The sequence below is a fragment of the Anguilla anguilla genome, chromosome 16 (assembly GCF_013347855.1).
Source record: "Anguilla anguilla isolate fAngAng1 chromosome 16, fAngAng1.pri, whole genome shotgun sequence".
Lineage (NCBI taxonomy): Eukaryota > Metazoa > Chordata > Actinopteri > Anguilliformes > Anguillidae > Anguilla > Anguilla anguilla.
Genome location: NC_049216.1, coordinates 12,650,021 through 12,658,788, shown reverse-complemented (window position 1 = coordinate 12,658,788; position 8,768 = coordinate 12,650,021). Strand labels below are relative to the sequence as shown.

General features: G+C 44.8%; 1 long non-coding RNA gene across 1 annotated transcript; it reads left to right on the top strand.

The window, feature by feature from the left end:
* Positions 1–1,941: 1,941 nt before the first annotated feature.
* On the top strand, positions 1,942–4,738 carry LOC118215520. The gene is made up of 4 exons (XR_004762835.1): positions 1,942–2,117; positions 2,946–3,100; positions 3,774–3,840; positions 4,609–4,738. It is a non-coding gene; the product is annotated as an uncharacterized LOC118215520 (long non-coding RNA).
* Positions 4,739–8,768: the final 4,030 nt, after the last annotated feature.

Sequence of the window (8,768 nt, the reverse complement as noted above, 5' to 3'; positions counted from 1 at the left end):
CAAACACAATGATATTGCTATTATGACATTTTGAACTCATGAAGTTTTGACATAACTCATCAACATTAAACCTGCCTAGGGATAGGAACTATTGTATTGACTTGCTTCAAATGAAAGTTATTGCTGAAAACCCAGTTTCTCCTGGCTGATAACCCAACCAGAAAAGGCACAAATAATCATTATACCTACATAAAACATAAATTGGAAATTAAATAAATCAGACTGTACTTGAACAAAATAGACAGCTATCTTCTCTTTTATGGTCTTTGTTCAACATTTTAGCTTTTGCTGTCTGGTATTACCTATCCACACACACACACACACACACACAAACACACACACACACATTTCTGCTGGGGGAAGGGGTTCCTTAAGTAATTTCTAAACCGAAGGGCAGATGGTGTCATTAGCCGTGTTTCCACCAAAGGTACCCGGAACTTTTAGTCCCAGGAACAACTTTTCAAGGAACTAAAAGGTTCCTTCAGCCCATTGTTGTCTGCGTTGCCACCGCGGTCTAAAGTCCCGCAAAGATAAGGAAAATTAGCCCACTGACGTATGAAAAAGCGACGTTGTCGTCGGTCCATCTGTCCTATGATTTCTTCAGTAACCCCATACTACCACCGAAGTAGCCTACATTATTTTCTAATAACTGGGACAGCCCAGAGGGGTTTATTCCACTTATATACAACGGGTTACCAACAATGATTATATATGGTTACTTTTGAATTTATTGATTTTTATCAATTTAATCACCTGGAATTGAAATATTCTTCTGCAGCCGTTCGGGCACATTTTACCGTTGTCAAACAAAACTGTCGTTGGTCGCTGAACTTGGACCATGCAACAAAAACTTGTTATGCAACAAATAGGATATAATAGGCCAATAGTCAGATTGTAACTGTTTTATATATCCTCTCAAACACATTCATTATGTTTTTATGCGAACATTCGCTTTCATGTCTTGACATCCGAAGTGACAGAATGCATTCACATTTCCCTGGCATAGGCTCTGCGTCTCGGGGCCACTGTCTGTGAACACTCTAGCAGTGGTTTGATGGTCCTAGGCCCTATTGTCTGGGAGCTATTGAACCTTGAAAGCGTTAGCCGGCTGCATTTTTTTCCTATCGGCGGCTTAAAGTAACAGTTGGAAATATTCGTGTAAAATCACGCGGGGTGGTAGCGCCCGAAGCATAGGGTCTGCTTCTCGGGGCCGCTGTCTGTGAACACTTTAGCAGTGGTTTGATGGTCATAGGCCCTATTGTCTGGGAGCTATTGATCCTTGAAAGCGTTAGCCGGCTGCATTTCTTTCCGATCCGCGGCTTAAAGTCACGGTTAGAAATATTCGTGTAAAATCGCTCGTGGTGGTAGCGCCCGAAGCATAGGCTCTGCTTCTCGGGGCCGCTGTCTGTGAACACTCTAGCAGTGGTTTGATGGTCCTAGGCCCTATTGTCTGGGAGCTATTGATCCTTGAAAGCGTTAGCCGGCTGCATTTCTTTCCGATCGGCGGCTTAAAGTCACGGTTGGAAATATTCGTGTAAAATCGCGCTGGGTGGTAGCGCCCGAAGCATTGGCTCTGCTTCTCGGGGCCACTGTCTGTGAACACTCTGGCAGTGGTTTGATGGTCCTAGGCCCTATTGTATGGGAGCTATTGAACCTTGAAAGCGGTAGCCCGCTGCATTTTTTTTCCGAATGGCGGCTTAAAGTCACAGTTTGAAATATTAGTGTAAAATCGCGTTAATAATGCCCAAAACATAGGCTGTGCATCCCATGGCCATTGTTTGTGCAATGTTACTTTCATTCACTCTGTTTAAGTGTTTCTAGCACCTTCTATAGGCTATTATGTGAATGCCATTTTTTCCTGTTATTTCAGATGTTTGCATTCTCATTGGTTGTTTGAAGTCACATTGATTGCTTAGTCACATTATAAGAGTAGCCATTTCCCTCTTTCCCTGTTTGATCCAGAAGGAGGCAGTAATGCAATTAAAAAGGATGCCAACAGCTGTAAAACACCAAAGAAGAAGAATTTTCACTGTAGCACAAGCTAAAGAACAGCATGATTCAAGACCTCCTTTAATCTTGTTCCATCTGCCTGTGTGATCCTTGGGGAAGCTTTGTTTGTGAGTAGATTAATTCATCAATGTTTTTAGGAATTATTTCTGCTCATACTTCATTGTATTTCATAATATTTGTTTACATTATTTCATAGTCACTTATGAATTATTTGCAGTTTCACACTACAACAACTTGACCACATGAAAGTGCTGTATTTTCATTAAACGGACGTACAAGTGCACGTTGATAACTTACTTTATGCTCCTTCATCATTGAAGCTACCTAGGGCTACTTCAGTCAAGTCAGTTAAGAGTGCTTCTTCAAAAATAAATTGAAATACTGTGGCCATTGTTAGCGAACAATTTAAAAGTGGTTTGAAGGTGCTAGGCCCTATTCTCTAGGAGCTGTTGAACTTGAAAGTGTTTGCCAGCTGCTTTTTTTCCAAATGGAAACTTAAGTCATAGTTGGAAATATTCGTGTAAAATCGTGCAGGGTGGAAACGCCTGAAGCATAGGCTCTGCGTCTCGGGGCCGCTGTCTGTGAACACTTTAGCAGTGGTTTGACGGTCCTAGGCCCTATTGTCTGGGAGCTATTGAACTTTGAAAGCGTTTGCCGGCTGCATTTTTGTCCGAATGGCAGCTTAAAGTCACAGATGAAAATATTTGTGTAATAATGCCCAAAGCATAGGCTGTGCATCCCGTGGCCATTGTTTGTGTAATGTTACTTTCATTCACTCTGTTTAAGTGTTTCTAGCACCTTCTATAGGCTATTATGTGAATGCCATTTTTCCTGTTATTTCAGATGTTTGCCTTCTCATTGGTTGTTTAAAGTCACATTGATTGCTAGTCACATTATAAGAGCAGCCATTTTCCCTCTTTCCCTGTTTGATCCAGAAGGAGGCAGTAATGCAATTAAAAAGGATGCCAACTGCTGTAAAACACCAAAGAAGAAGAATTTTCACTGTAACACAAGCTAAAGAACAGCATGATTCAAGACCTCCTTTAATCTTGTTCCATCTGCCTGTGTGATCCTTGGGGAAGCTTTGTTTGTGAGTAGATTAATTCATCAATGTTTTTAGGAATTATTTCTGCTCATACTTCATTGTATTTCATAATATTTGTTTACATTATTTCATAGTCACTTATGAATTATTTGCAGTTTCACACTACAACTTGACCACATGAAAGTGCTGTATCTTCATTAAACGGACGTACAAGTGCACGTTGATAACTTACTTTATGCTCCATCATTGAAGCTACCTAGGGCTACTTCAGTCAAGTCAGAGCTCCGCCGGCGGAGCTCGACAAGATGAAATTAACTTTCGTTTCTATTTGGATGATTAACTTCACGTCCTGTTATCATACAGACGCAACAAAAATATTGACAGAAACCTTAGAATCGCGACTTTCCAATGCGCACATTCGGCAAATAATATTAATTGTTTTAAAAGTTTTAAATTTGATTAATTAGACCATGTATGCTTCGTTAAACTTTACTCATTACTACGTGAATTTCGCTCAGCAGGAAGTCCTCCCAAATCGCATTCACATGTTAACAACATTATAATTACTTTCCATAGAAGGAGACTAAAGGAGGCGCGATGCGAGATCCATGTGAGAAATGTTAAGTCTGCGAAAACGGGGTAGAATGTCAGTGTCGCCATATTCACTTCTCTTGAGGTGTACATTTCGTTTATTTTTGGAAAATGGTCCGTCCGGAAGCCGACACTGATGAAGAGCGGTGTCATTTCGAACAGCGAACTGATCCAGCTGAGGATCAACTTCTTGCGTAAGTATATTTTTTTATGATCATATTGGTAAATATGTGTACTGTATTGCAACGTATCTGTGTGTTTGTAGGAATATCCAGCAATATGCGCGTTTGTAAATTCCCACACCACGAACGATTCGAACTATTGCATCTCAAAATTATAGGCTAGGCTCTCTGCGTCTGGTTGTTAAAAGTATCAGGTAGACTGTATGTTTTTCGATCATATTGGTAATAAATAGCCCGTGGCGTGGCTAGGATTCTAAAACTGATGTCCTCGGACAATCGATATTAGCATACTATAAGTAAATTCGGGAAATAGCAATATAATAACCACTTAGCTAAACAGACCTAGTCTACTTCAGATTGAGGCATTGTTATTGATGAGTTGCGTGTAGTTGGGCTGGAATATCAATATTTAATTTAGCTAATGTTGTTTCGTTGATAGCTTGCATTATTTGTAAATGTGTGCTGTATTACATTCTCTGTGTGTTTGTAGGAATATTCACTAATATGCGCGCTTGTAAATTCCCACACTACGAACGATTCTAACCATTGCTTCTCAAAATTATAGGTTACCTCTCTGCATCTGGTTGTGTTTGTTTGGTTCTTTGTTTGTATATGATGTAACCATGTCACATTTCCTAAGTTTTGTTTTCATTTGTTAGTGGCTTGCCCCTTTTTTGTAAAGCACATTTAATTTTCACCTGTTGAAGGAAATGTGCTATATAAATAAAGTTTGATTTGATGTCACATTTCCTAACAATTTTGTTTTTATCATATTTACAGATGCTGATCAGGAAACACGGCCTAGTTCACCACTAGCTAAGAAGCCACGCAAGTGTTGCAAGAGTACAACCAGTCTCATCTCATCTTCCATGCGTATAGTTTGCTTCAATAAATGTTCTGAAAATCAAAAGATGTCTTTGTTTCTGTCTTCTAAATGGCTCACTGAGTCTTTGTCTTAGTGGTGGGGAGGCATGCGCCCAGGTGTGAATAGCCTACGTAGCTGGCATGTCGTCCTACCCAATGCATATTCATTACAGAAAAGCCATTTGCCCTTCCATTCTCACCTGGTGTTGAAAAATAGTCACAACACTAACTTTTAGCAATTTATTTTATATTTCTCATTGGATTTGCTGAAATATTGTCATCTTTTGATACCCAAGACCTTGATGAACACATTTCAGTGACCAAAAGTCTTAGTCACAATTGTTTAGTGTGTTTTATTACAACATTCCTCTGCATGTTCAAAAATACTGTTTACAGTTTGTGTTTTTAGAGCAGTTTACAATCCACACATGATTATGACCTACTTACTGCTGCCATATTATTGTAGCTGAGTTCGTGCTGAACACAAAGATATGAAACACTTTAGAATCACTGTATATAAAGTTGATGGAATTTACACAAATGTCAGAGCATTGCACAATCACCAGTGTGCGACGTTTTACAGTTAGACCCCAGAGGGTTAAGAGTGCTTCTTTAAAAATGAATTGAAATACTGTGGCCATTGTTTGCGAACAATTTAAAAGTGGTTTGAAGGTCCTAGGCCCTATTCTCTAGGAGCGTGTAAATTGCGCGGGGTGGTAATACCCGAAGCATAGGCTCTGCGTCTCGGGGCCGCTGTCTGTGAACACTCTAGCAGTGGTTTGATGGTCCTAGGCCCTATTGTCTGGGAGCTATTGAACTTTGAAAGCGTTAGCCGGCTGCATTTTTTTCCCGATCGGCGGCTTAAAGTCACGGTTGGAAATATTCGTGTAAAATCGCGCGGGGTGGTAGCGTCCGAAGCATAGGCCCTGCTTCTCGGGGCCACTGTCTGTGAAGACTCTAGCAGTGGTTTGATGGTCCTAGGCCCTATTGTCTGGGAGCTATTGAACTTTGAAAGCGTTAGCCGGCTGCATTTTTTTCCGATCGGCGGCTTAAAGTCAGGGTTGGAAATATTCGTGTAAAATCGCGCGGGGTGGTAGCGACCGAAGCATAGGCTCTGCTTCTCGGGGCCGCTGTCTGTGAACACTCTAGCAGTGGTTTGATGGTCCTAGGCCCTATTGTCTGGGAGCTATTGAACTTTGAAAGCGTTAGCCGGCTGCATTTTTTTCCGGTCGGCGGCTTAAAGTCAGGGTTGGAAATATTCGTGTAAAATCGCGCGGGTGGTAGCGCCCGAAGCATAGGCTCTGCTTCTCGGGGCCGCTGTCTGTGAACACTCTAGCAGTGGTTTGATGGTCCTAGGCCCTATTGTCTGGGAGCTATTGAACTTTGAAAGCGTTAGCCGGCTGCATTTTTTTCCGGTCGGCGGCTTAAAGTCAGGGTTGGAAATATTCGTGTAAAATCGCGCGGGGTGGTAGCGCCCGAAGCATAGGCTCTGCTTCTCGGGGCCGCTGTCTGTGAACACTCTAGCAGTGGTTTGATGGTCCTAGGCCCTATTGTCTGGGAGCTATTGAACTTTGAAAGCGTTAGCCGGCTGCATTTTTTTCCGGTCGGCGGCTTAAAGTCAGGGTTGGAAATATTCGTGTAAAATCGCGCGGGGTGGTAGCGCCCGAAGCATAGGCTCTGCTTCTCGGGGCCGCTGTCTGTGAACACTCTAGCAGTGGTTTGATGGTCCTAGGCCCTATTGTCTGGGAGCTATTGAACATTGAAAGCGTTAGCCGGCTGCATTTTTTTCCGGTCGGCGGCTTAAAGTCAGGGTTGGAAATATTCGTGTAAAATCGCGCGGGGTGGTAGCGCCCGAAAGCATAGGCTCTGCTTCTCGGGGCCGCTGTCTGTGAACACTCTAGCAGTGGTTTGATGGTCCTAGGCCCTATTGTCTGGGAGCTATTGAACTTTGAAAGCGTTAGCCGGCTGCATTTTTTTCCGGTCGGCGGCTTAAAGTCAGGGTTGGAAATATTCGTGTAAAATCGCGCGGGGTGGTAGCGCCCGAAGCATAGGCTCTGCTTCTCGGGGCCGCTGTCTGTGAACACTCTAGCAGTGGTTTGATGGTCCTAGGCCCTATTGTCTGGGAGCTATTGAACTTTGAAAGCGTTAGCCGGCTGCATTTTTTTCCGGTCGGCGGCTTAAAGTCAGGGTTGGAAATATTCGTGTAAAATCGCGCGGGGTGGTAGCGCCCGAAGCATAGGCTCTGCTTCTCGGGGCCGCTGTCTGTGAACACTCTAGCAGTGGTTTGATGGTCCTAGGCCCTATTGTCTGGGAGCTATTGAACATTGAAAGCGTTAGCCGGCTGCATTTTTTTCCGGTCGGCGGCTTAAAGTCAGGGTTGGAAATATTCGTGTAAAATCGCGCGGGGTGGTAGCGCCCGAAGCATAGGCTCTGCTTCTCGGGGCCGCTGTCTGTGAACACTCTAGCAGTGGTTTGATGGTCCTAGGCCCTATTGTCTGGGAGCTATTGAACATTGAAAGCGTTAGCCGGCTGCATTTTTTTCCGGTCGGCGGCTTAAAGTCAGGGTTGGAAATATTCGTGTAAAATCGCGCGGGGTGGTAGCGCCCGAAGCATAGGCTCTGCTTCTCGGGGCCGCTGTCTGTGAACACTCTAGCAGTGGTTTGATGGTCCTAGGCCCTATTGTCTGGGAGCTATTGAACATTGAAAGCGTTAGCCGGCTGCATTTTTTTCCGGTCGGCGGCTTAAAGTCAGGGTTGGAAATATTCGTGTAAAATCGCGCGGGGTGGTAGCGCCCGAAGCATAGGCTCTGCTTCTCGGGGCCGCTGTCTGTGAACACTCTAGCAGTGGTTTGATGGTCCTAGGCCCTATTGTCTGGGAGCTATTGAACATTTGAAAGCGTTAGCCGGCTGCATTTTTTTCCGGTCGGCGGCTTAAAGTCAGGGTTGGAAATATTCGTGTAAAATCGCGCGGGGTGGTAGCGCCCGAAGCATAGGCTCTGCTTCTCGGGGCCGCTGTCTGTGAACACTCTAGCAGTGGTTTGATGGTCCTAGGCCCTATTGTCTGGGAGCTATTGAACATTGAAAGCGTTAGCCGGCTGCATTTTTTTCCGGTCGGCGGCTTAAAGTCAGGGTTGGAAATATTCGTGTAAAATCGCGCGGGGTGGTAGCGCCCGAAACATAGGCTCTGCTTCTCGGGGCCGCTGTCTGTGAACACTCTAGCAGTGGTTTGATGGTCCTAGGCCCTATTGTCTGGGAGCTATTGAACATTGAAAGCGTTAGCCGGCTGCATTTTTTTCCGGTCGGCGGCTTAAAGTCAGGGTTGGAAATATTCGTGTAAAATCGCGCGGGGTGGTAGCGCCCGAAGCATAGGCTCTGCTTCTCGGGGCCGCTGTCTGTGAACACTCTAGCAGTGGTTTGATGGTCCTAGGCCCTATTGTCTGGGAGCTATTGAACATTTGAAAGCGTTAGCCGGCTGCATTTTTTTCCGGTCGGCGGCTTAAAGTCAGGGTTGGAAATATTCGTGTAAAATCGCGCGGGGTGGTAGCGCCCGAAGCATAGGCTCTGCTTCTCGGGGCCGCTGTCTGTGAACACTCTAGCAGTGGTTTGATGGTCCTAGGCCCTATTGTCTGGGAGCTATTGAACTTTGAAAGCGTTAGCCGGCTGCATTTTTTTCCGGTCGGCGGCTTAAAGTCAGGGTTGGAAATATTCGTGTAAAATCGCGCGGGGTCGGTAGCGCCCCAAAACATAGGCTCTGCTTCTCGGGGCCGCTGTCTGTGAACACTCTAGCAGTGGTTTGATGGTCCTAGGCCCTATTGTCTGGGAGCTATTGAACATTGAAAGCGTTAGCCGGCTGCATTTTTTTCCGGATCGGCGGCTTAAAGTCAGGGTTGGAAATATTCGTGTAAAATCGCGCGGGGTGGTAGCGCCCGAAGCATAGGCTCTGCTTCTCGGGGCCGCTGTCTGTGAACACTCTAGCAGTGGTTTGATGGTCCTAGGCCCTATTGTCTGGGAGCTATTGAACATTGAAAGCGTTAGCCGGCTGCATTTTTTTCCGGTCGGCGGCTTAAAGTCAGGGTT